Genomic DNA, 23626 nt, shown 5'->3' on the forward strand with positions numbered 1-23626 from the left:
CGAGCCTCTGGCCGCAGAGGTACACTCTCTCATGAGCAAAAGGCCTTAGTCTTTATTTTATTCTCTGTGCACTCTAATAATTCCTCCTTAACCACAGAGTCCTGATCCTATCGGGGAAATAGCTATAGCTGCGGAGGTACCTGTCGCTGATCCAGCAGACCCAATCGGTGAAATATGGTGATCCAGGAACCTGCCCCCCATGTTCTTGAAGTGAGAGAAGGAACGAATGTCGAACTAGAGCCAGAAGCGGTCCCTGTTATAGAGCCTCAGGAGGCCCACGCTACTCTACTTCTCTACCTGAGCCTCCTTCCAGAATAGAAAGGCTTGTTCGCGTACTCGAAGTAGCCCCTCCTGGAGTTATAGATGAGGCGAAGGATGGACTACAGCGACTTTTGAGCCCTGATATCTTACTGCCCGAGCGCGTCCGCGAGAGCTCAGGAGTACTTGATGGTCTTCGCCGCGAGCGAACTATCACTGAGGCCGAGTTCACTGAGATATATGAGCTGTTACAAACCTTCCTGAGCGGATCAAAGAACGACCGCGACCGCACAAGTGAGGCAAGCTCAGGCCCATTATCGGGCCTTGCACAAAAGATAGAGACATCTCGCTATTTCTTGGGCGATAGAGTTATCCTCGTCAGAGACTTGCGGATCACACAGAATCATCTTCGGACTCAAATCCAGGAACTGCAAGCCCAATTGACTGCGGTGACGGCCCTGCTTGAGCATGAGGAACCTCTGCTAGAGCAACCCTAGCGGCCTTCGAAACGATGTCTCAAAACTTAGCTCAGGCTTGCGAAGCAGCCAGACAAGCGGAGCGAGCTGCTGCTGACGCTAGTTTTCATCTGGATGAACACTTACTTCGCTTGACCCATGCGGGCCGAAAACTTAGGCCTCTTACGTTTAGGCCTTTTTGTTTGTATGAACAATATTATAATTAATATTTATGTTTTGGCCCACTTTGCTTGGCCCAAATATTACTTTAATTCCGGTAGTTACTGACATCGAAACTGTTGAAAAGATAACCCCAATTTGGGCGGTTATCTCCTTGAAGACTGCCCCGCTTCCCACGCGTTTCAAATCCTTTCATTTCTGAGATTCTGGCATTCAATTCCATGATTCTCTCATTGATGGCGTTGAAAGTACTTCAACTGCCATTGCACGGTTGGATTACTACGACTGGCACTATAAATACCTGTACTCAGGGAGAATAAGCAACCAAGCCATCATGTCTTTTCCAGAGATAACCTCGCGAGCCTTGCTGCTCTTTCTTCAGTTTCTAAAATCTTCTAACCATGATCTCATCCTTAGCCACAAATTCATAGGCTTCATGGCTTAATCTCAAGACCTGGATAGGCCTCATGGCCTAATCTCAGGTCAGTGGCATGTCTTTGGTTTCTGGAATCTGGACGAACTCGCCAGTCTCAGTTAAACCGAAGAACATGTCACGCTCCTAACGCAGCAGAACCTGATTCTGAGGGTCCCTCTTCTCAGACTTCTCGCGTGGAGCAGGAGGAGAAGGCGGAAGGCCACTTTGAGGCGCCTGTTCTTCTTCCGCGGTCTACATCCAGGGCCCGATTACGAGGCTTCTGTTTTTCCCCTGGAGTAATGTGGTGTGAGTCACGCTCGCTCTGGATACCAACTCCATCCCGGAGATATTCAACTAGAAGGGTTGGATGGAGTATTTCTTCCCTCTTCCTCCAGTACAAATGAGAGCAGCGGCGACTCAGATCGGAGGAGGATCTGGGTGAAGAGAGGAAGATGCCAGCGGTACGGCCCAGTCCTTCTCGCCACCACAAGATCCAGGAACTCTTAGAAGATCTACAATCCTCATGTTTCTTTAAGCCACTTTCCTTTCCCATGAGTCTCCATCTTAGTACTGCTCCGCCCAAACAAGCTTAACTTCAGAGTCTGATGGGATCCGGGCATTATTGCTGGTATGATCGCACCCGTTAGTGTATGCGAAATCAATCTACATAAACTCCCTTCGCTCAGCTCCCTAAACTGCTTTCATACATTACGCCAAAAAACTCAAGTTGCTCTCAACCGCACCACTCCCCGCCGGGATACACTTTTATTGCTGTTAAAATGAAATAAATATAAAACAAAATAAATGAATAAAAAATCTAGCAAAAACAACTCCTCGATCAAACAAAGCCCAAGAGCCCCAAGGCCCAAGGCCAATCTTTTGCGTCTTCTAATCTCCGCGGCCGGTGAGCTTTCCTTCAATCTCACGAGCCTTCGAAGAGTTATTGAATTAGTACACGGACAAAGTAGCCGAAATCAAAAAAGCAACTTAATGAACCGAAACAAAAAAAAAAAAAGGGGTGCAACACGAGGACTTCCCAGGAGGTCACCCATCCTAGTACTGCTCTCGCCCAAGCAAGCTTAACTTCGAGTTCTGATGGGATCCGTGCATTATTGCTGGTATGATCGCACCCGTTAGTGTATGCGAAATCAATCTACATGAACTCTCTTCGCTCAGCTCCCTAAGCTGCTTTCATACATTACGCCAAAAACTTTCATAGTTGGCGCTCAACCGCACCACCTCCCCGCCGGGATACACTTTTATTGCTGTTAGAAAATGAAAATAAATATAAAACAAAATAAATGCAAGAGCCCCAAGGCCCAAGGCCAGTCTTTTGCGTCTTCTAATCTCCGCGGCCGGTGAGCTTTCCTTCAATCTCACGAGCCTTCGAAGAGTTGGATTGAATTAGTACGCGGACAAAGTAGCCGAAATCAAAAATGCAACTTAATGAACCGAAACAAAAAAGAAAAAGAAAAAGAGGGGTGCAACACGAGGACTTCCCAGGAGGTCACCCATCCTAGTACTGCTCTCGCCCAAGCAAGCTTAACTTCGGAGTTCTGATGGGATCCGGTGCATTATTGCTGGTATGATCGCACCCGTTAGTGTATGCGAAATCAATCTACATGAACTCTCTTCGCTCAGCTCCCTAAGCTGCTTTCATAGTTGGCGCCTCAACCGCACCACCTCCCCGCCGGGATACACTTTTATTGCTGTTAGAAAATGAAAATAAATATAAAACAAAATAAATGAATAAAAAATCTAGCAAAAACAACTCCTCGATCAAACAAAGCCCAAGAGCCCCAAGGCCCAAGGCCAGTCTTTTGCGTCTTCTAATCTCCGCGGCCGGTGAGCTTTCCTTCAATCTCACGAGCCTTCGAAGAGTTGGATTGAATTAGTACACGGACAAAGTAGCCGAAATCAAAAATGCAACTTAATGAACCGAAACAAAAAAGAAAAAGAAAAGAGGGGTGCAACACGAGGACTTCCCAGAGGTCACCCATCCTAGTACTGCTCTCGCCCAAGCAAGCTTAACTTCGGAGTTCTGATGGGATCCGGTGCATTATTGCTGGTATGATCGCACCCGTTAGTGTATGCGAAATCAATCTACATGAACTCTCTTCGCTCAGCTCCCTAAGCTGCTTTCATACATTACGCCAAAAAGCTTTCATAGTTGGCGCCTCAACCGCACCACCTCCCCGCCGGGATACACTTTTATTGCTGTTAGAAATGAAAATAAATATAAAACAAAATAAATGAATAAAAAATCTAGCAAAAACAACTCCTCGATCAAACAAAGCCCAAGAGCCCCAAGGCCCAAGGCCAGTCTTTTGCGTCTTCTAATCTCCGCGGCCGGTGAGCTTTCCTTCAATCTCACGAGCCTTCGAAGAGTTGGATTGAATTAGTACGCGGACAAAGTAGCCGAAATCAAAAATGCAACTTAATGAACCGAAACAAAAAAGAAAAAGAAAAAGAGGGGTGCAACACGAGGACTTCCCAGGAGGTCACCCATCCTAGTACTGCTCTCGCCCAAGCAAGCTTAACTTCGGAGTTCTGATGGGATCCGGTGCATTATTGCTGGTATGATCGCACCCGTTAGTGTATGCGAAATCAATCTACATGAACTCTCTTCGCTCAGCTCCCTAAGCTGCATTAATAGTTGGCGCCTCAACCGCACCACCTCCCCGCCGGGATACACTTTTATTGCTGTTAGAAATGAAAATAAATATAAAACAAAATAAATGAATAAAAAATCTAGCAAAAACAACTCCTCGATCAAACAAAGCCCAAGAGCCCCAAGGCCCAAGGCCAGTCTTTTGCGTCTTCTAATCTCCGCGGCCGGTGAGCTTTCCTTCAATCTCACGAGCCTTCGAAGAGTTGGATTGAATTAGTACGCGGACAAAGTAGCCGAAATCAAAAATGCAACTTAATGAACCGAAACAAAAAGAAAAAGAAAAAGAGGGGTGCAACACGAGGACTTCCCAGGAGGTCACCCATCCTAGTACTGCTCTCGCCCAAGCAAGCTTAACTTCGGAGTTCTGATGGGATCCGGTGCATTATTGCTGGTATGATCGCACCCGTTAGTGTATGCGAAATCAATCTACATGAACTCTCTTCGCTCAGCTCCCTAAGCTGCTTTCATACATTACGCCAAAAAGCTTTCATAGTTGGCGCCTCAACCGCACCACCTCCCCGCCGGGATACACTTTTATTGCTGTTAGAAATGAAAATAAATATAAAACAAATAAATGAATAAAAAATCTAGCAAAAACAACTCCTCGATCAAACAAAGCCCAAGAGCCCCAAGGCCCAAGGCCAGTCTTTTGCGTCTTCTAATCTCCGCGGCCGGTGAGCTTTCCTTCAATCTCACGAGCCTTCGAAGAGTTGGATTGAATTAGTACGCGGACAAAGTAGCCGAAATCAAAAATGCAACTTAATGAACCGAAACAAAAAAGAAAAAGAAAAAGAGGGGTGCAACACGAGGACTTCCCAGGAGGTCACCCATCCTAGTACTGCTCTCGCCCAAGCAAGCTTAACTTCGGAGTTCTGATGGGATCCGGTGCATTATTGCTGGTATGATCGCACCCGTTAGTGTATGCGAAATCAATCTACATGAACTCTCTTCGCTCAGCTCCCTAAGCTGCTTTCATACATTACGCCAAAAACTTTCATAGTTGGCGCCTCAACCGCACCACCTCCCCGCCGGGATACACTTTTATTGCTGTTAGAAAATGAAAATAAATATAAAACAAAATAAATGAATAAAAATCTAGCAAAAACAACTCCTCGATCAAACAAAGCCCAAGAGCCCCAAGGCCCAAGGCCAGTCTTTTGCGTCTTCTAATCTCCGCGGCCGGTGAGCTTTCCTTCAATCTCACGAGCCTTCGAAGAGTTGGATTGAATTAGTACGCGGACAAAGTAGCCGAAATCAAAAATGCAACTTAATGAACCGAAACAAAAAAGAAAAAGAAAAAGAGGGGTGCAACACGAGGACTTCCCAGGAGGTCACCCATCCTAGTACTGCTCTCGCCCAAGCAAGCTTAACTTCGGAGTTCTGATGGGATCCGGTGCATTATTGCTGGTATGATCGCACCCGTTAGTGTATGCGAAATCAATCTACATGAACTCTCTTCGCTCAGCTCCCTAAGCTGCTTTCATACATTACGCCAAAAACTTTCATAGTTGGCGCCTCAACCGCACCACCTCCCCGCGGGATACACTTTTATTGCTGTTAGGAAATGAAAATAAATATAAAACAAAATAAATGAATAAAAAATCTAGCAAAAACAACTCCTCGATCAAACAAAGCCCAAGAGCCCCAAGGCCCAAGGCCAGTCTTTTGCGTCTTCTAATCTCCGCGGCCGGTGAGCTTTCCTTCAATCTCACGAGCCTTCGAAGAGTTGGATTGAATTAGTACGCGGACAAAGTAGCCGAAATCAAAAATGCAACTTAATGAACCGAAACAAAAAAGAAAAAGAAAAAGAGGGGTGCAACACGAGGACTTCCCAGGAGGTCACCCATCCTAGTACTGCTCTCGCCCAAGCAAGCTTAACTTCGGAGTTCTGATGGGATCCGGTGCATTATTGCTGGTATGATCGCACCCGTTAGTGTATGCGAAATCAATCTACATGAACTCTCTTCGCTCAGCTCCCTAAGCTGCTTTCATACATTACGCCAAAAAGCTTTCATAGTTGGCGCCTCAACCGCACCACCTCCCCGCCGGGATACACTTTTATTGCTGTTAGAAATGAAAATAAATATAAAACAAAATAAATGAATAAAAATCTAGCAAAAACAACTCCTCGATCAAACAAAGCCCAAGAGCCCCAAGGCCCAAGGCCAGTCTTTTGCGTCTTCTAATCTCCGCGGCCGGTGAGCTTTCCTTCAATCTCACGAGCCTTCGAAGAGTTGGATTGAATTAGTACGCGGACAAAGTAGCCGAAATCAAAAATGCAACTTAATGAACCGAAACAAAAAAGAAAAAAAAAAGAGGGGTGCAACACGAGGACTTCCCAGGAGGTCACCCATCCTAGTACTGCTCTCGCCCAAGCAAGCTTAACTTCGGAGTTCTGATGGGATCCGGTGCATTATTGCTGGTATGATCGCACCCGTTAGTGTATGCGAAATCAATCTACATGAACTCTCTTCGCTCAGCTCCCTAAGCTGCTTTCATACATTACGCCAAAAAGCTTTCATAGTTGGCGCCTCAACCGCACCACCTCCCCGCCGGGATACACTTTTATTGCTGTTAGAAATGAAAATAAATATAAAACAAAATAAATGAATAAAAAATCTAGCAAAAACAACTCCTCGATCAAACAAAGCCCAAGAGCCCCAAGGCCCAAGGCCAGTCTTTTGCGTCTTCTAATCTCCGCGGCCGGTGAGCTTTCCTTCAATCTCACGAGCCTTCGAAGAGTTGGATTGAATTAGTACGCGGACAAAGTAGCCGAAATCAAAAATGCAACTTAATGAACCGAAACAAAAAAGAAAAAGAAAAAGAGGGGTGCAACACGAGGACTTCCCAGGAGGTCACCCATCCTAGTACTGCTCTCGCCCAAGCAAGCTTAACTTCGGAGTTCTGATGGGATCCGGTGCATTATTGCTGGTATGATCGCACCCGTTAGTGTATGCGAAATCAATCTACATGAACTCTCTTCGCTCAGCTCCCTAAGCTGCTTTCATACATTACGCCAAAAAGCTTTCATAGTTGGCGCCTCAACCGCACCACCTCCCCGCCGGGATACACTTTTATTGCTGTTAGAAATGAAAATAAATATAAAACAAAATAAATGAATAAAAAATCTAGCAAAAACAACTCCTCGATCAAACAAAGCCCAAGAGCCCCAAGGCCCAAGGCCAGTCTTTTGCGTCTTCTAATCTCCGCGGCCGGTGAGCTTTCCTTCAATCTCACGAGCCTTCGAAGAGTTGGATTGAATTAGTACGCGGACAAAGTAGCCGAAATCAAAAATGCAACTTAATGAACCGAAACAAAAAAGAAAAGAAAAAGAGGGGTGCAACACGAGGACTTCCCAGGAGGTCACCCATCCTAGTACTGCTCTCGCCCAAGCAAGCTTAACTTCGGAGTTCTGATGGGATCCGGTGCATTATTGCTGGTATGATCGCACCCGTTAGTGTATGCGAAATCAATCTACATGAACTCTCTTCGCTCAGCTCCCTAAGCTGCTTTCATACATTACGCCAAAAAGCTTTCATAGTTGGCGCCTCAACCGCACCACCTCCCCGCCGGGATACACTTTTATTGCTGTTAGAAATGAAAATAAATATAAAACAAAATAAATGAATAAAAAATCTAGCAAAAACAACTCCTCGATCAAACAAAGCCCAAGAGCCCCAAGGCCCAAGGCCAGTCTTTTGCGTCTTCTAATCTCCGCGGCCGGTGAGCTTTCCTTCAATCTCACGAGCCTTCGAAGAGTTGGATTGAATTAGTACGCGGACAAAGTAGCCGAAATCAAAAATGCAACTTAATGAACCGAAACAAAAAAGAAAAAGAAAAAGAGGGGTGCAACACGAGGACTTCCCAGGAGGTCACCCATCCTAGTACTGCTCTCGCCCAAGCAAGCTTAACTTCGGAGTTCTGATGGGATCCGGTGCATTATTGCTGGTATGATCGCACCCGTTAGTGTATGCGAAATCAATCTACATGAACTCTCTTCGCTCAGCTCCCTAAGCTGCTTTCATACATTACGCCAAAAAGCTTTCATAGTTGGCGCCTCAACCGCACCACCTCCCCGCCGGGATACACTTTTATTGCTGTTAGAAATGAAAATAAATATAAAACAAAATAAATGAATAAAAAATCTAGCAAAAACAACTCCTCGATCAAACAAAGCCCAAGAGCCCCAAGGCCCAAGGCCAGTCTTTTGCGTCTTCTAATCTCCGCGGCCGGTGAGCTTTCCTTCAATCTCACGAGCCTTCGAAGAGTTGGATTGAATTAGTACGCGGACAAAGTAGCCGAAATCAAAAATGCAACTTAATGAACCGAAACAAAAAAGAAAAAGAAAAAGAGGGGTGCAACACGAGGACTTCCCAGGAGGTCACCCATCCTAGTACTGCTCTCGCCCAAGCAAGCTTAACTTCGGAGTTCTGATGGGATCCGGTGCATTATTGCTGGTATGATCGCACCCGTTAGTGTATGCGAAATCAATCTACATGAACTCTCTTCGCTCAGCTCCCTAAGCTGCTTTCATACATTACGCCAAAAAGCTTTCATAGTTGGCGCCTCAACCGCACCACCTCCCCGCCGGGATACACTTTTATTGCTGTTAGAAATGAAAATAAATATAAAACAAAATAAATGAATAAAAATCTAGCAAAAACAACTCCTCGATCAAACAAAGCCCAAGAGCCCCAAGGCCCAAGGCCAGTCTTTTGCGTCTTCTAATCTCCGCGGCCGGTGAGCTTTCCTTCAATCTCACGAGCCTTCGAAGAGTTGGATTGAATTAGTACGGACAAAGTAGCCGAAATCAAAAATGCAACTTAATGAACCGAAACAAAAAAGAAAAAGAAAAAGAGGGGTGCAACACGAGGACTTCCCAGGAGGTCACCCATCCTAGTACTGCTCTCGCCCAAGCAAGCTTAACTTCGGAGTTCTGATGGGATCCGGTGCATTATTGCTGGTATGATCGCACCCGTTAGTGTATGCGAAATCAATCTACATGAACTCTCTTCGCTCAGCTCCCTAAGCTGCTTTCATACATTACGCCAAAAAGCTTTCATAGTTGGCGCCTCAACCGCACCACCTCCCCGCCGGGATACACTTTTATTGCTGTTAGAAATGAAAATAAATATAAAACAAAATAAATGAATAAAAAATCTAGCAAAAACAACTCCTCGATCAAACAAAGCCCAAGAGCCCCAAGGCCCAAGGCCAGTCTTTTGCGTCTTCTAATCTCCGCGGCCGGTGAGCTTTCCTTCAATCTCACGAGCCTTCGAAGAGTTGGATTGAATTAGTACGCGGACAAAGTAGCCGAAATCAAAAATGCAACTTAATGAACCGAAACAAAAAAGAAAAAGAAAAAGAGGGTGCAACACGAGGACTTCCCAGGAGGTCACCCATCCTAGTACTGCTCTCGCCCAAGCAAGCTTAACTTCGGAGTTCTGATGGGATCCGGTGCATTATTGCTGGTATGATCGCACCCGTTAGTGTATGCGAAATCAATCTACATGAACTCTCTTCGCTCAGCTCCCTAAGCTGCTTTCATACATTACGCCAAAAAGCTTTCATAGTTGGCGCCTTCAACCGCACCACCTCCCCGCCGGGATACACTTTTATTGCTGTTAGGAAATGAAAATAAATATAAAACAAAATAAATGAATAAAAATCTAGCAAAAACAACTCCTCGATCAAACAAAGCCCAAGAGCCCCAAGGCCCAAGGCCAGTCTTTTGCGTCTTCTAATCTCCGCGGCCGGTGAGCTTTCCTTCAATCTCACGAGCCTTCGAAGAGTTGGATTGAATTAGTACGCGGACAAAGTAGCCGAAATCAAAAATGCAACTTAATGAACCGAAACAAAAAAGAAAAAGAAAAAGGAGGGGGTGCAACACGAGACTTCCCAGGAGGTCACCCATCCTAGTACTGCTCTCGCCCAAGCAAGCTTAACTTCGGAGTTCTGATGGGATCCGGTGCATTATTGCTGTATGATCGCACCGTTAGTGTATGCGAAATCAATCTACATGAACTCTCTTCGCTCAGCTCCCTAAGCTGCTTTCATACATTACGCCAAAAAGCTTTCATAGTTGGCGCCTCAACCGCACCACCTCCCCGCCGGGATACACTTTTATTGCTGTTAGAGAATGAAAATAAATATAAAACAAAATAAATGAATAAAAAATCTAGCAAAAACAACTCCTCGATCAAACAAAGCCCAAGAGCCCCAAGCCCAAAGGCCAGTCTTTTGCGTCTTCTAATCTCCGCGGCCGGTGAGCTTTCCTTCAATCTCACGAGCCTTCGAAGAGTGGATTGAATTAGTACGCGGACAAAGTAGCCGAAATCAAAAATGCAACTTAATGAACCGAAACAAAAAAGAAAAAGAAAAAGAGGGGTGCAACACGAGGACTTCCCAGGAGGTCACCCATCCTAGTACTGCTCTCGCCCAAGCAAGCTTAACTTCGGAGTTCTGATGGGATCCGGTGCATTATTGCTGGTATGATCGCACCCGTTAGTGTATGCGAAATCAATCTACATGAACTCTCTTCGCTCAGCTCCCTAAGCTGCTTTCATACATTACGCCAAAAAGCTTTCATAGTTGGCGCCTCAACCGCACCACCTCCCCGCCGGGATACACTTTTATTGCTGTTAGGAAATGAAAATAAATATAAAACAAAATAAATGAATAAAAAATCTAGCAAAAACAACTCCTCGATCAAACAAAGCCCAAGAGCCCCAAGGCCCAAGGCCAGTCTTTTGCGTCTTCTAATCTCCGCGGCCGGTGAGCTTTCCTTCAATCTCACGAGCCTTCGAAGAGTTGGATTGAATTAGTACGCGGACAAAGTAGCCGAAATCAAAAATGCAACTTAATGAACCGAAACAAAAAAGAAAAAGAAAAAGAGGGGTGCAACACGAGGACTTCCCAGGAGGTCACCCATCCTAGTACTGCTCTCGCCCAAGCAAGCTTAACTTCGGAGTTCTGATGGGATCCGGTGCATTATTGCTGGTATGATCGCACCCGTTAGTGTATGCGAAATCAATCTACATGAACTCTCTTCGCTCAGCTCCCTAAGCTGCTTTCATACATTACGCCAAAAAGCTTTCATAGTTGGCGCCTCAACCGCACCACCTCCCCGCCGGGATACACTTTTATTGCTGTTAGAAATGAAAATAAATATAAAACAAAATAAATGAATAAAAAATCTAGCAAAAACAACTCCTCGATCAAACAAAGCCAAGAGCCCCAAGGCCCAAGGCCAGTCTTTTGCGTCTTCTAATCTCCGCGGCCGGTGAGCTTTCCTTCAATCTCACGAGCCTTCGAAGAGTTGGATTGAATTAGTACACGGACAAAGTAGCCGAAATCAAAAATGCAACTTAATGAACCGAAACAAAAAAGAAAAAGAAAAAGAGGGGTGCAACACGAGGACTTCCCAGGAGGTCACCCATCCTAGTACTGCTCTCGCCCAAGCAAGCTTAACTTCGGAGTTCTGATGGGATCCGGTGCATTATTGCTGGTATGATCGCACCCGTTAGTGTATGCGAAATCAATCTACATGAACTCTCTTCGCTCAGCTCCCTAAGCTGCTTTCATACATTACGCCAAAAAGCTTTCATAGTTGGCGCCTCAACCGCACCACCTCCCGCCGGGATACACTTTTATTGCTGTTAGAAATGAAAATAAATATAAAACAAAATAAATGAATAAAAAATCTAGCAAAAACAACTCCTCGATCAAACAAAGCCCAAGAGCCCCAAGGCCCAAGGCCAGTCTTTTGCGTCTTCTAATCTCCGCGGCCGGTGAGCTTTCCTTCAATCTCACGAGCCTTCGAAGAGTTGGATTGAATTAGTACACGGACAAAGTAGCCGAAATCAAAAATGCAACTTAATGAACCGAAACAAAAAAGAAAAAGAAAAAGAGGGGTGCAACACGAGGACTTCCCAGGAGGTCACCCATCCTAGTACTGCTCTCGCCCAAGCAAGCTTAACTTCGGAGTTCTGATGGGATCCGGTGCATTATTGCTGGTATGATCGCACCCGTTAGTGTATGCGAAATCAATCTACATGAACTCTCTTCGCTCAGCTCCCTAAGCTGCTTTCATACATTACGCCAAAAAGCTTTCATAGTTGGCGCCTCAACCGCACCACCTCCCCGCCGGGATACACTTTTATTGCTGTTAGGAAATGAAAATAAATATAAAACAAAATAAATGAATAAAAAATCTAGCAAAAACAACTCCTCGATCAAACAAAGCCCAAGAGCCCCAAGGCCCAAGGCCAGTCTTTTGCGTCTTCTAATCTCCGCGGCCGGTGAGCTTTCCTTCAATCTCACGAGCCTTCGAAGAGTTGGATTGAATTAGTACGCGGACAAAGTAGCCGAAATCAAAAATGCAACTTAATGAACCGAAACAAAAAAGAAAAAGAAAAAGAGGGGTGCAACACGAGGACTTCCCAGGAGGTCACCCATCCTAGTACTGCTCTCGCCCAAGCAAGCTTAACTTCGGAGTTCTGATGGGATCCGGTGCATTATTGCTGGTATGATCGCACCCGTTAGTGTATGCGAAATCAATCTACATGAACTCTCTTCGCTCAGCTCCCTAAGCTGCTTTCATACATTACGCCAAAAAGCTTTCATAGTTGGCGCCTCAACCGCACCACCTCCCCGCCGGGATACACTTTTATTGCTGTTAGAAATGAAAATAAATATAAAACAAAATAAATGAATAAAAATCTAGCAAAAACAACTCCTCGATCAAACAAAGCCCAAGAGCCCCAAGGCCCAAGGCCAGTCTTTTGCGTCTTCTAATCTCCGCGGCCGGTGAGCTTTCCTTCAATCTCACGAGCCTTCGAAGAGTTGGATTGAATTAGTACGCGGACAAAGTAGCCGAAATCAAAAATGCAACTTAATGAACCGAAACAAAAAAGAAAAAGAAAAAGAGGGGTGCAACACGAGGACTTCCCAGGAGGTCACCCATCCTAGTACTGCTCTCGCCCAAGCAAGCTTAACTTCGGAGTTCTGATGGGATCCGGTGCATTATGCTGGTATGATCGCACCCGTTAGTGTATGCGAAATCAATCTACATGAACTCTCTTCGCTCAGCTCCCTAAGCTGCTTTCATACATTACGCCAAAAAGCTTTCATAGTTGGCGCCTCAACCGCACCACCTCCCCGCCGGGATACACTTTTATTGCTGTTAGAAATGAAAATAAATATAAAACAAAATAAATGAATAAAAAATCTAGCAAAAACAACTCCTCGATCAAACAAAGCCCAAGAGCCCCAAGGCCCAAGGCCAGTCTTTTGCGTCTTCTAATCTCCGCGGCCGGTGAGCTTTCCTTCAATCTCACGAGCCTTCGAAGAGTTGGATTGAATTAGTACACGGACAAAGTAGCCGAAATCAAAAATGCAACTTAATGAACCGAAACAAAAAAGAAAAAGAAAAAGAGGGGTGCAACACGAGGACTTCCCAGGAGGTCACCCATCCTAGTACTGCTCTCGCCCAAGCAAGCTTAACTTCGGAGTTCTGATGGGATCCGGTGCATTATTGCTGGTATGATCGCACCCGTTAGTGTATGCGAAATCAATCTACATGAACTCTCTTCGCTCAGCTCCCTAAGCTGCTTTCATACATTACGCCAAAAACTTTCATAGTTGGCGCCTCAACCGCACCACCTCCCCGCCGGGATACACTTTTATTGCTGTTAGAAATGAAAATAAATATAAAACAAAATAAATGAATAAAAAATCTAGCAAAAACAACTCCTCGATCAAACAAAGCCCAAGAGCCCCAAGGCCCAAGGCCAGTCTTTTGCGTCTTCTAATCTCCGCGGCCGGTGAGCTTTCCTTCAATCTCACGAGCCTTCGAAGAGTTGGATTGAATTAGTACACGGACAAAGTAGCCGAAATCAAAAATGCAACTTAATGAACCGAAACAAAAAAGAAAAAGAAAAAGAGGGGTGCAACACGAGGACTTCCCAGGAGGTCACCCATCCTAGTACTGCTCTCGCCCAAGCAAGCTTAACTTCGGAGTTCTGATGGGATCCGGTGCATTATTGCTGGTATGATCGCACCCGTTAGTGTATGCGAAATCAATCTACATGAACTCTCTTCGCTCAGCTCCCTAAGCTGCTTTCATACATTACGCCAAAAAGCTTTCATAGTTGGCGCCTCAACCGCACCACCTCCCCGCCGGGATACACTTTTATTGCTGTTAGAAATGAAAATAAATATAAAACAAAATAAATGAATAAAAAATCTAGCAAAAACAACTCCTCGATCAAACAAAGCCCAAGAGCCCCAAGGCCCAAGGCCAGTCTTTTGGTCTTCTAATCTCCGCGCGCCGGTGAGCTTTCCTTCAATCTCACGAGCCTTCGAAGAGTTGGATTGAATTAGTACGCGGACAAAGTAGCCGAAATCAAAAATGCAACTTAATGAACCGAAACAAAAAAGAAAAGAAAAGAGGGGTGCAACACGAGACTCCCAGGAGGTCACCCATCCTAGTACTGCTCTCGCCCAAGCAAGCTTAACTTCGGAGTTCTGATGGGATCCGGTGCATTATTGCTGGTATGATCGCACCCGTTAGTGTATGCGAAATCAATCTACATGAACTCTCTTCGCTCGCTCCCTAAGCTGCTTTCATACATTACGCCAAAAAACTTTCATAGTTGGCGCCTCAACCGCACCACCTCCCCGCCGGATACACTTTTATTGCTGTTAGAAAATGAAAATAAATATAAACAAAAAAATGAATAAAAAATCTAGCAAAAACAACTCCTCGATCAAACAAAGCCCAAGACCCAAGGCCCAAGGCCAGTCTTTTGCGTCTTCTAATCTCCGCGGCCGGTGAGCTTTCCTTCAATCTCACGAGCCTTCGAAGAGTTGGATTGAATTAGTACACGACAAAGTAGCCGAAATCAAAAATGCAACTTAATGAACCGAAACAAAAAAGAAAAAAAAAAGAGGGGTGCAACACGAGGACCCAGAGGTCACCCATCCGTACTGCTCTCGCCCAAGCAAGCTTAACTTCGGAGTTCTGATGGGATCCGGTGCATTATTGCTGGTATGATCGCACCCGTTAGTGTATGCGAAATCAATCTACATGAACTCTCTTCGCTCAGCTCCCTAAGCTGCTTTCATACATTACGCCAAAAACTTTCATAGTTGGCGCCTCAACCGCACCACCTCCCCGCCGGGATACACTTTTATTGCTGTTAAAATGAAAATAAATATAAAACAAAATAAATGAATAAAAATCTAGCAAAAACAACTCCTCGATCAAACAAAGCCCAAGAGCCCCAAGGCCCAAGGCCAGTCTTTTGCGTCCTAATCTCCGCGGCCGGTGAGCTTTCCTTCAATCTCACGAGCCTTCGAAGAGTTGGATTGAATTAGTACACGGACAAAGTAGCCGAAATCAAAAATGCAACTTAATGAACCGAAACAAAAAGAAAAAGAAAAGAGCAACACGAGGAGAGGGTGCAACAATTATTACTGGTATGATCGCACCCGTTAGTGTATGCGAAATCAATCTACATGAACTCTCTCGCTCAGCTCCCTAAGCTTGCTCATACATTACGCCAAAAACTTTCATAGTTGGCGCCTCAACCGCACCACCTCCCCGCCGGGATACACTTTTATTGCTGTTAGAAAATGAAAATAAATATAAAACAAAATAAATGAATAAAAAATCTAGCAAAAACAACTCCTCGATCAAACAAAGCCCAAGAGCCCCAAGGCCCAAGGCCAGTCTTTTGCGTCTTCTAATCTCCGCGGCCGTGAGCTTTCCTTCAATCTCACGAGCCTTCGAAGATTGGATTGAATTAGTACACGGACAAAGTAGCCGAAATCAAAAATGCAACTTAATGAACCGAAACAAAAAGAAAAAGAAAAAGAGGGGTGCAACACGAGGACTTCCCAGGAGGTCACCCATCCTAGTACTGCTCTCCCAAGCAAGCTTAACTTCGGAGTTCTGATGGGATCCGGTGCATTATTGCTGGTATGATCGCACCCGTTAGTGTATGCGAAATCAATCTACATGAACTCTCTTCGCTCAGCTCCCTAAGCTGCTTTCATACATTACGCCAAAAACTTTCATAGTTGGCGCCTCAACCGCACCACCTCCCCGCCGGGATACACTTTTATTGCTGTTAGAAATGAAAATAAATATAAAACAAAATAAATGAATAAAAAATCTAGCAAAAACAACTCCTCGATCAAACAAAGCCCAAGAGCCCCAAGGCCCAAGGCCAGTCTTTTGCGTCTTCTAATCTCCGCGGCCGGTGAGCTTTCCTTCAATCTCACGAGCCTTCGAAGAGTTGGATTGAATTAGTACACGGACAAAGTAGCCGAAATCAAAAATGCAACTTAATGAACCGAAACAAAAAAGAAAAAAAGAAAAAAGAGGGGTGCAACATATTGCTCGTATGATCGCACCCGTTAGTGTATGCGAAATCAATCTACATGAACTCTCTTCGCTCAGCTCCCTAAGCTGCTTTCATACATTACGCCAAAAAACTTTCATAGTTGGCGCCTCAACCGCACCACCTCCCCGCCGGGATACACTTTTATTGCTGTTAGAAATGAAAAAAATATAAAACAAAATAAATGAATAAAAAATCTAGCAAAACAACTCCTCGATCAAACAAAGCCCAAGAGCCCCAAGGCCCAAGGCCAGTCTTTTGCGTCTTCTAATCTCCGCGGCCGGTGAGCTTTCCTTCAATCTCACGAGCCTTCGAAGAGTTGGATTGAATTAGTACACGGACAAAGTAGCCGAAATCAAAAATGCAACTTAATGAACCGAAACAAAAAAGAAAAAGAAAAAGAGGTGCAACATTATTGCTGAGTATCGGATCGCACCCGTTAGTGGTATGCGAAATCAATCTACATGAACTCTCTTCGCTCAGCTCCCTAAGCTGCTTTCATACATTACGCCAAAAACTTTCATAGTTGGCGCCTCAACCGCACCACCTCCCCGCCGGGATACATTTTATTGCTGTTAGAAATGAAAATAAATATAAAACAAAAAATGAATAAAAAATCTAGCAAAAACAACTCCTCGATCAAACAAAGCCCAAGAGCCCCAAGGCCCAAGGCCAGTCTTTTGCGTCTTCTAATCTCCGCGGCCGGTGAGCTTTCCTTCAATCTCACGAGCCTTCGAAGAGTTGGATTGAATTAGTACACGGACAAAGTAGCCGAAATCAAAAATGCAACTTAATGAACCGAAACAAAAAAGAAAAAGAAAAAGAGGGGTGCAACACGAGGACTTCCCAGGAGGTCACCCATCCTAGTACTCTCGCCCAAGCAAGCTTAACTTCGGAGTTCTGATGGGATCCGGTGCATTATTGCTGGTATGATCGCACCCGTTAGTGTATGCGAAATCAATCTACATGAACTCTCTTCGCTCAGCTCCCTAAGCTGCTTTCATACATTACGCCAAAAAACTTTCATAGTTGGCGCCTCAACCGCACCACCTCCCGCCGGGATACACTTTTATTGCTGTTAGAAAATGAAAATAAATATAAAACAAAATAAATGAATAAAAAATCTAGCAAAAACAACTCCTCGATCAAACAAAGCCCAAGAGCCCCAAGGCCCAAGGCCAGTCTTTTGCGTCTTCTAATCTCCGCGGCCGGTGAGCTTTCCTTCAATCTCACGAGCCTTCGAAGAGTTGGATTGAATTAGTACGGACAAAGTAGCCGAAATCAAAAATGCAACTTAATGAACCGAAACAAAAAAGAAAAAGAAAAAGAGGGTGCAACACGAGGACTTCCCAGGAGGTCACCCATCCTAGTACTGCTCTCGCCCAAGCAAGCTTAACTTCGGAGTTCTGATGGGATCCGGTGCATTATTGCTGGTATGATCGCACCCGTTAGTGTATGCGAAATCAATCTACATGAACTCTCTTCGCTCAGCTCCCTAAGCTGCTTTCATACATTACGCCAAAAAACTTTCATAGTTGGCGCCTCAACCGCACCACCTCCCCGCCGGATACACTTTTATTGCTGTTAGAAAATGAAAAAAATATAAAACAAAATAAATGAATAAAAAATCTAGCAAAAACAACTCCTCGATCAAACAAAGCCCAAGAGCCCCAAGGCCCAAGGCCAGTCTTTTGCGTCTTCTAATCTCCGCGGCCTGAGCTTTCCTTCAATCTCACGAGCCTTCGAAGAGTTGGATTGAATTAGTACACGGACAAAGTAGCCGAAATCAAAAATGCAACTTAATGAACCGAAACAAAAAAGAAAAAGAAACACGAGGACTTGGTCCTCTGCAAGCTTAACTTCGGAGATGGATCCTGCTTAGTATGATCGCACCCGTTAGTGTATGCGAAATCAATCTACATGAACTCTCTTCGCTCAGCTCCCTAAGCTGCTTTCATACATTACGCCAAAAACTTTCATAGTTGGCGCCTCAACGCCCACCTCCCCGCCGGGATACACTTTTATTGCTGTTAGAAAATGAAAAAAATATAAAACAAAATAAATGAATAAAAAATCTAGCAAAAACAACTCCTCGATCAAACAAAGCCCAAGAGCCCCAAGGCCCAAGGCCAGTCTTTTGCGTCTTCTAATCTCCGCGGCCGCGGTGAGCTTTCCTTCAATCTCACGAGCCTTCGAAGAGTTGGATTGAATTAGTACACGGACAAAGTAGCCGAAATCAAAAATGCAACTTAATGAACCGAAACAAAAAAGAAAAAGAAAAAGAGGGTGCAACATTCCATGCTAGTATGATCGACCCGTAGCTTATATCGCGAAATCAATCTACATGAACTCTCTTCGCTCAGCTCCCTAAGCTGCTTTCATACATTACGCCAAAAACTTTCATAGTTGGCGCCTCAACCGCACCACCTCCCCGCCGGGATACACTTTTATTGCTGTTAGAAAATGAAAATAAATATAAAACAAAATAAATGAATAAAAAATCTAGCAAAAACAACTCCTCGATCAAACAAAGCCCAAGAGCCCCAAGGCCCAAGGCCAGTCTTTTGCGTCTTCTAATCTCCGCGGCCGGTGAGCTTTCCTTCAATCTCACGAGCCTTCGAAGAGTTGGATTGAATTAGTACACGGACAAAGTAGCCGAAATCAAAAATGCAACTTAATGAACCGAAACAAAAAAGAAAAAGAAAAAGAGGGGTGCAACACGAGGACTTCCCAGGAGGTCACCCATCCTAGTACTGCTCTCGCCCAAGCAAGCTTAACTTCGGAGTTCTGATGGGATCCGGTGCATTATTGGTATGATCGCACCCGTTAGTGTATGCGAAATCAATCTACATGAACTCTCTTCGCTCAGCTCCCTAAGCTGCTTTCATACATTACGCCAAAAACTTTCATAGTTGGCGCCTCAACCGCACCACCTCCCCGCCGGGATACACTTTTATTGCTGTTAGAAATGAAAATAAATATAAAACAAAATAAATGAATAAAAAATCTAGCAAAAACAACTCCTCGATCAAACAAAGCCCAAGAGCCCCAAGGCCAAGGCCAGTCTTTTGCGTCTTCTAATCTCCGCGGCCGGTGAGCTTTCCTTCAATCTCACGAGCCTTCGAAGAGTTGGATTGAATTAGTACACGGACAAAGTAGCCGAAATCAAAAATGCAACTTAATGAACCGAAACAAAAAAGAAAAAGAAAAAGAGGGTGCAACACGAGGACTTCCCAGGAGGTCACCCATCCTAGTACTGCTCTCGCCCAAGCAAGCTTAACTTCGGAGTTCTGATGGGATCCGGTGCATTATTGCTGGTATGATCGCACCCGTTAGTGTATGCGAAATCAATCTACATGAACTCTCTTCGCTCAGCTCCCTAAGCTGCTTTCATACATTACGCCAAAAACTTTCATAGTTGGCGCCTCAACCGCACCACCTCCCCGCCGGGATACACTTTTATTGCTGTTAGAAAATGAAAATAAATATAAAACAAAATAAATGAATAAAAAATCTAGCAAAAACAACTCCTCGATCAAACAAAGCCCAAGAGCCCCAAGGCCCAAGGCCAGTCTTTTGCGTCTTCTAATCTCCGCGGCCGGTGAGCTTTCCTTCAATCTCACGAGCCTTCGAAGAGTTGGATTGAATTAGTACACGGACAAAGTAGCCGAAATCAAAAATGCAACTTAATGAACCGAAACAAAAAAGAAAAAAAAAAGAGCAACACGAGGACTTCCCAGGAGGTACTGCTCTCGCCCAAGCAAGCTTAACTTCGGAGTTCTGATATGCATTATTGCTATGATCGCACCCGTTAGTGTATGCGAAATCAATCTACATGAACTCTCTTCGCTCAGCTCCCTAAGCTGCTTTCATACATTACGCCAAAAAGCTTTCATAGTTGGCGCCTCAACCGCACCACCTCCCCGCCGGGATACACTTTTATTGCTGTTAGAAAATGAAAATAAAATAAAACAAAATAAATGAATAAAAAATCTAGCAAAAACAACTCCTCGATCAAACAAAGCCCAAGAGCCCCAAGGCCCAAGGCCAGTCTTTTGCGTCTTCTAATCTCCGCGGCCGGTGAGCTTTCCTTCAATCTCACGAGCCTTCGAAGAGTTGGATTGAATTAGTACACGGACAAAGTAGCCGAAATCAAAAATGCAACTTAATGAACCGAAACAAAAAAGAAAAAGAAAAAGAGGGGTGCAACACGAGGACTTCCCAGGAGGTCACCCATCCTAGTACTGCTCTCGCCCAAGCAAGCTTAACTTCGGAGTTCTGATGGGATCCGGTGCATTATTGCTGGTATGATCGCACCCGTTAGTGTATGCGAAATCAATCTACATGAACTCTCTTCGCTCAGCTCCCTAAGCTGCTTTCATACATTACGCCAAAAAGCTTTCATAGTTGGCGCCTCAACCGCACCACCTCCCCGCCGGGATACACTTTTATTGCTGTTAGAAAATGAAAATAAATATAAAACAAAATAAATGAAAAAAAATCTAGCAAAAACAACTCCTCGATCAAACAAAGCCCAAGAGCCCCAAGGCCCAAGGCCAGTCTTTTGCGTCTTCTAATCTCCGCGGCCGGTGAGCTTTCCTTCAATCTCACGAGCCTTCGAAGAGTTGGATTGAATTAGTACGCGGACAAAGTAGCCGAAATCAAAAATGCAACTTAATGAACCGAAACAAAAAAGAAAAAGAAAAAGAGGGGTGCAACACGAGGACTTCCCAGGAGGTCACCCATCCTAGTACTGCTCTCGCCCAAGCAAGCTTAACTTCGGAGTTCTGATGGGATCCGGTGCATTATTGCTGGTATGATCGCACCCGTTAGTGTATGCGAAATCAATCTACATGAACTCTCTTCGCTCAGCTCCCTAAGCTGCTTTCATACATTACGCCAAAAACTTTCATAGTTGGCGCCTCAACCGCACCACCTCCCCGCCGGGATACACTTTTATTGCTGTTAGAAAATGAAAATAAATATAAAACAAAATAAATGAATAAAAAATCTAGCAAAAACAACTCCTCGATCAAACAAAGCCCAAGAGCCCCAAGGCCCAAGGCCAGTCTTTTGCGTCTTCTAATCTCCGCGGCCGGTGAGCTTTCCTTCAATCTCACGAGCCTTCGAAGAGTTGGATTGAATTAGTACGCGGACAAAGTAGCCGAAATCAAAAATGCAACTTAATGAACCGAAACAAAAAAGAAAAAGAAAAAGAGGGGTGCAACACGAGGACTTCCCAGGAGGTCACCCATCCAGTACTGCTCTCGCCCAAGCAAGCTTAACTTCGGAGTTCTGATGGGATCCGGTGCATTATTGCTGGTATGATCGCACCCGTTAGTGTATGCGAAATCAATCTACATGAACTCTCTTCGCTCAGCTCCCTAAGCTGCTTTCATACATTACGCCAAAAAGCTTTCATAGTTGGCGCCTCAACCGCACCACCTCCCGCCGGGATACACTTTTATTGCTGTTAGAAATGAAAATAAATATAAAACAAAATAAATGAATAAAAAATCTAGCAAAAACAACTCCTCGATCAAACAAAGCCCAAGAGCCCCAAGGCCCAAGGCCAGTCTTTTGCGTCTTCTAATCTCCGCGGCCGGTGAGCTTTCCTTCAATCTCACGAGCCTTCGAAGAGTTGGATTGAATTAGTACGCGGACAAAGTAGCCGAAATCAAAAATGCAACTTAATGAACCGAAACAAAAAAGAAAAAGAAAAAGAGGGGTGCAACACGAGACTTCCCAGGAGGTCACCCATCCTAGTACTGCTCTCGCCCAAGCAAGCTTAACTTCGGAGTTCTGATGGGATCCGGTGCATTATTGCTGGTATGATCGCACCGTTAGTGTATGCGAAATCAATCTACATGAACTCTCTTCGCTCAGCTCCCTAAGCTGCTTTCATACATTACGCCAAAAAGCTTTCATAGTTGGCGCCTCAACCGCACCACCTCCCCGCCGGGATACACTTTTATTGCTGTTAGAAATGAAAAAATATAAAACAAAATAAATGAATAAAAAATCTAGCAAAAACAACTCCTCGATCAAACAAAGCCCAAGAGCCCCAAGGCCCAAGGCCAGTCTTTTGCGTCTTCTAATCTCCGCGGCCGGTGAGCTTTCCTTCAATCTCACGAGCCTTCGAAGAGTTGGATTGAATTAGTACGCGGACAAAGTAGCCGAAATCAAAAATGCAACTTAATGAACCGAAACAAAAAGAAAAAGAAAAAGAGGGGTGCAACACGAGGACTTCCCAGGAGGTCACCCATCCTAGTACTGCTCTCGCCCAAGCAAGCTTAACTTCGGAGTTCTGATGGGATCCGGTGCATTATTGCTGGTATGATCGCACCCGTTAGTGTATGCGAAATCAATCTACATGAACTCTCTTCGCTCAGCTCCCTAAGCTGCTTTCATACATTACGCCAAAAGCTTTCATAGTTGCGCCTCAACCGCACCACCTCCCCGCCGGGATACACTTTTATTGCTGTTAGAAATGAAAATAAATATAAAACAAAAAATGAATAAAAATCTAGCAAAAACAACTCCTCGATCAAACAAAGCCCAAGAGCCCCAAGGCCCAAGGCCAGTCTTTTGCGTCTTCTAATCTCCGCGGCCGGTGAGCTTTCCTTCAATCTCACGAGCCTTCGAAGAGTTGGATTGAATTAGTACGCGGACAAAGTAGCCGAAATCAAAAATGCAACTTAATGAACCGAAACAAAAAAGAAAAAGAAAAAGAGGGGTGCAACACGAGGACTTCCCAGGAGGTCACCCATCCTAGTACTGCTCTCGCCCAAGCAAGCTTAACTTCGGAGTTCTGATGGGATCCGGTGCATTATTGCTGGTATGATCGCACCCGTTAGTGTATGCGAAATCAATCTACATGAACTCTCTTCGCTCAGCTCCCTAAGCTGCTTTCATACATTACGCCAAAAAGCTTTCATAGTTGGCGCCTCAACCGCACCACCTCCCCGCCGGGATACACTTTTATTGCTGTTAGAAATGAAAATAAATATAAAACAAAATAAATGAATAAAAAATCTAGCAAAAACAACTCCTCGATCAAACAAAGCCCAAGAGCCCCAAGGCCCAAGGCCAGTCTTTTGCGTCTTCTAATCTCCGCGGCCGGTGAGCTTTCCTTCAATCTCACGAGCCTTCGAAGAGTTGGATTGAATTAGTACGCGGACAAAGTAGCCGAAATCAAAAATGCAACTTAATGAACCGAAACAAAAAAGAAAAAGAAAAA

General features: G+C 44.7%; 36 non-coding genes and 1 pseudogene across 36 annotated transcripts; all 37 read right to left on the bottom strand.

Annotated features, from left to right (window-relative positions):
* Positions 1 to 2323: 2323 nt before the first annotated feature.
* On the bottom strand, positions 2324 to 2440 carry LOC112183113. The gene has a single exon (XR_002929718.1). It is a non-coding gene; the product is annotated as a 5S ribosomal RNA (ribosomal RNA).
* Positions 2441 to 2786: 346 nt separating this feature from the next.
* On the bottom strand, positions 2787 to 2905 carry LOC112183224. Its single transcript, XR_002929813.1, has one exon. It is a non-coding gene; the product is annotated as a 5S ribosomal RNA (ribosomal RNA).
* Positions 2906 to 3272: 367 nt separating this feature from the next.
* LOC112183083 lies at positions 3273 to 3390 on the bottom strand. The gene has a single exon (XR_002929689.1). It is a non-coding gene; the product is annotated as a 5S ribosomal RNA (ribosomal RNA).
* Positions 3391 to 3780: 390 nt separating this feature from the next.
* On the bottom strand, positions 3781 to 3899 carry LOC112183225. The gene has a single exon (XR_002929814.1). It is a non-coding gene; the product is annotated as a 5S ribosomal RNA (ribosomal RNA).
* A 366-nt stretch (positions 3900 to 4265) lies between these two features.
* Positions 4266 to 4384, bottom strand: LOC112183226. The gene has a single exon (XR_002929815.1). It is a non-coding gene; the product is annotated as a 5S ribosomal RNA (ribosomal RNA).
* Positions 4385 to 4773: 389 nt separating this feature from the next.
* On the bottom strand, positions 4774 to 4892 carry LOC112183227. The gene has a single exon (XR_002929816.1). It is a non-coding gene; the product is annotated as a 5S ribosomal RNA (ribosomal RNA).
* Positions 4893 to 5281: 389 nt separating this feature from the next.
* On the bottom strand, positions 5282 to 5400 carry LOC112183228. The gene has a single exon (XR_002929817.1). It is a non-coding gene; the product is annotated as a 5S ribosomal RNA (ribosomal RNA).
* Positions 5401 to 5789: 389 nt separating this feature from the next.
* LOC112183229 lies at positions 5790 to 5908 on the bottom strand. The gene has a single exon (XR_002929818.1). It is a non-coding gene; the product is annotated as a 5S ribosomal RNA (ribosomal RNA).
* Positions 5909 to 6296: 388 nt separating this feature from the next.
* On the bottom strand, positions 6297 to 6415 carry LOC112183230. Its single transcript, XR_002929819.1, has one exon. It is a non-coding gene; the product is annotated as a 5S ribosomal RNA (ribosomal RNA).
* A 390-nt stretch (positions 6416 to 6805) lies between these two features.
* Positions 6806 to 6924, bottom strand: LOC112183232. The gene has a single exon (XR_002929821.1). It is a non-coding gene; the product is annotated as a 5S ribosomal RNA (ribosomal RNA).
* Positions 6925 to 7313: 389 nt separating this feature from the next.
* On the bottom strand, positions 7314 to 7432 carry LOC112183233. Its single transcript, XR_002929822.1, has one exon. It is a non-coding gene; the product is annotated as a 5S ribosomal RNA (ribosomal RNA).
* A 390-nt stretch (positions 7433 to 7822) lies between these two features.
* Positions 7823 to 7941, bottom strand: LOC112183234. The gene has a single exon (XR_002929823.1). It is a non-coding gene; the product is annotated as a 5S ribosomal RNA (ribosomal RNA).
* A 390-nt stretch (positions 7942 to 8331) lies between these two features.
* On the bottom strand, positions 8332 to 8450 carry LOC112183235. Its single transcript, XR_002929824.1, has one exon. It is a non-coding gene; the product is annotated as a 5S ribosomal RNA (ribosomal RNA).
* A 387-nt stretch (positions 8451 to 8837) lies between these two features.
* Positions 8838 to 8956, bottom strand: LOC112183236. Its single transcript, XR_002929825.1, has one exon. It is a non-coding gene; the product is annotated as a 5S ribosomal RNA (ribosomal RNA).
* Positions 8957 to 9345: 389 nt separating this feature from the next.
* Positions 9346 to 9464, bottom strand: LOC112183058. Its single transcript, XR_002929665.1, has one exon. It is a non-coding gene; the product is annotated as a 5S ribosomal RNA (ribosomal RNA).
* Positions 9465 to 9857: 393 nt separating this feature from the next.
* Positions 9858 to 9974, bottom strand: LOC112183115. Its single transcript, XR_002929720.1, has one exon. It is a non-coding gene; the product is annotated as a 5S ribosomal RNA (ribosomal RNA).
* Positions 9975 to 10363: 389 nt separating this feature from the next.
* LOC112183023 lies at positions 10364 to 10482 on the bottom strand. The gene has a single exon (XR_002929632.1). It is a non-coding gene; the product is annotated as a 5S ribosomal RNA (ribosomal RNA).
* A 391-nt stretch (positions 10483 to 10873) lies between these two features.
* On the bottom strand, positions 10874 to 10992 carry LOC112183024. Its single transcript, XR_002929633.1, has one exon. It is a non-coding gene; the product is annotated as a 5S ribosomal RNA (ribosomal RNA).
* Positions 10993 to 11381: 389 nt separating this feature from the next.
* Positions 11382 to 11500, bottom strand: LOC112183025. The gene has a single exon (XR_002929634.1). It is a non-coding gene; the product is annotated as a 5S ribosomal RNA (ribosomal RNA).
* Positions 11501 to 11889: 389 nt separating this feature from the next.
* On the bottom strand, positions 11890 to 12008 carry LOC112183026. The gene has a single exon (XR_002929635.1). It is a non-coding gene; the product is annotated as a 5S ribosomal RNA (ribosomal RNA).
* Positions 12009 to 12399: 391 nt separating this feature from the next.
* On the bottom strand, positions 12400 to 12518 carry LOC112183028. Its single transcript, XR_002929636.1, has one exon. It is a non-coding gene; the product is annotated as a 5S ribosomal RNA (ribosomal RNA).
* A 389-nt stretch (positions 12519 to 12907) lies between these two features.
* On the bottom strand, positions 12908 to 13025 carry LOC112183094. The gene has a single exon (XR_002929700.1). It is a non-coding gene; the product is annotated as a 5S ribosomal RNA (ribosomal RNA).
* A 390-nt stretch (positions 13026 to 13415) lies between these two features.
* LOC112183030 lies at positions 13416 to 13534 on the bottom strand. Its single transcript, XR_002929638.1, has one exon. It is a non-coding gene; the product is annotated as a 5S ribosomal RNA (ribosomal RNA).
* A 389-nt stretch (positions 13535 to 13923) lies between these two features.
* Positions 13924 to 14042, bottom strand: LOC112183031. Its single transcript, XR_002929639.1, has one exon. It is a non-coding gene; the product is annotated as a 5S ribosomal RNA (ribosomal RNA).
* A 388-nt stretch (positions 14043 to 14430) lies between these two features.
* LOC112183086 lies at positions 14431 to 14547 on the bottom strand. The gene has a single exon (XR_002929692.1). It is a non-coding gene; the product is annotated as a 5S ribosomal RNA (ribosomal RNA).
* Positions 14548 to 14930: 383 nt separating this feature from the next.
* Positions 14931 to 15043, bottom strand: LOC112183127 (annotated as a pseudogene).
* An 816-nt stretch (positions 15044 to 15859) lies between these two features.
* On the bottom strand, positions 15860 to 15976 carry LOC112183104. Its single transcript, XR_002929709.1, has one exon. It is a non-coding gene; the product is annotated as a 5S ribosomal RNA (ribosomal RNA).
* A 1235-nt stretch (positions 15977 to 17211) lies between these two features.
* On the bottom strand, positions 17212 to 17327 carry LOC112183080. Its single transcript, XR_002929686.1, has one exon. It is a non-coding gene; the product is annotated as a 5S ribosomal RNA (ribosomal RNA).
* A 387-nt stretch (positions 17328 to 17714) lies between these two features.
* Positions 17715 to 17833, bottom strand: LOC112183060. The gene has a single exon (XR_002929666.1). It is a non-coding gene; the product is annotated as a 5S ribosomal RNA (ribosomal RNA).
* A 1262-nt stretch (positions 17834 to 19095) lies between these two features.
* On the bottom strand, positions 19096 to 19211 carry LOC112183114. Its single transcript, XR_002929719.1, has one exon. It is a non-coding gene; the product is annotated as a 5S ribosomal RNA (ribosomal RNA).
* Positions 19212 to 19598: 387 nt separating this feature from the next.
* On the bottom strand, positions 19599 to 19717 carry LOC112183061. Its single transcript, XR_002929667.1, has one exon. It is a non-coding gene; the product is annotated as a 5S ribosomal RNA (ribosomal RNA).
* An 869-nt stretch (positions 19718 to 20586) lies between these two features.
* Positions 20587 to 20705, bottom strand: LOC112183032. Its single transcript, XR_002929640.1, has one exon. It is a non-coding gene; the product is annotated as a 5S ribosomal RNA (ribosomal RNA).
* Positions 20706 to 21095: 390 nt separating this feature from the next.
* Positions 21096 to 21214, bottom strand: LOC112183033. Its single transcript, XR_002929641.1, has one exon. It is a non-coding gene; the product is annotated as a 5S ribosomal RNA (ribosomal RNA).
* A 390-nt stretch (positions 21215 to 21604) lies between these two features.
* On the bottom strand, positions 21605 to 21722 carry LOC112183079. The gene has a single exon (XR_002929685.1). It is a non-coding gene; the product is annotated as a 5S ribosomal RNA (ribosomal RNA).
* A 389-nt stretch (positions 21723 to 22111) lies between these two features.
* Positions 22112 to 22229, bottom strand: LOC112183078. The gene has a single exon (XR_002929684.1). It is a non-coding gene; the product is annotated as a 5S ribosomal RNA (ribosomal RNA).
* A 386-nt stretch (positions 22230 to 22615) lies between these two features.
* LOC112183034 lies at positions 22616 to 22734 on the bottom strand. The gene has a single exon (XR_002929642.1). It is a non-coding gene; the product is annotated as a 5S ribosomal RNA (ribosomal RNA).
* A 385-nt stretch (positions 22735 to 23119) lies between these two features.
* On the bottom strand, positions 23120 to 23238 carry LOC112183035. Its single transcript, XR_002929643.1, has one exon. It is a non-coding gene; the product is annotated as a 5S ribosomal RNA (ribosomal RNA).
* Between the last annotated feature and the right edge of the window lie 388 nt (positions 23239 to 23626).

This window comes from Rosa chinensis, chromosome 1, assembly GCF_002994745.2.
Source record: "Rosa chinensis cultivar Old Blush chromosome 1, RchiOBHm-V2, whole genome shotgun sequence".
NCBI lineage: Eukaryota > Viridiplantae > Streptophyta > Magnoliopsida > Rosales > Rosaceae > Rosa > Rosa chinensis.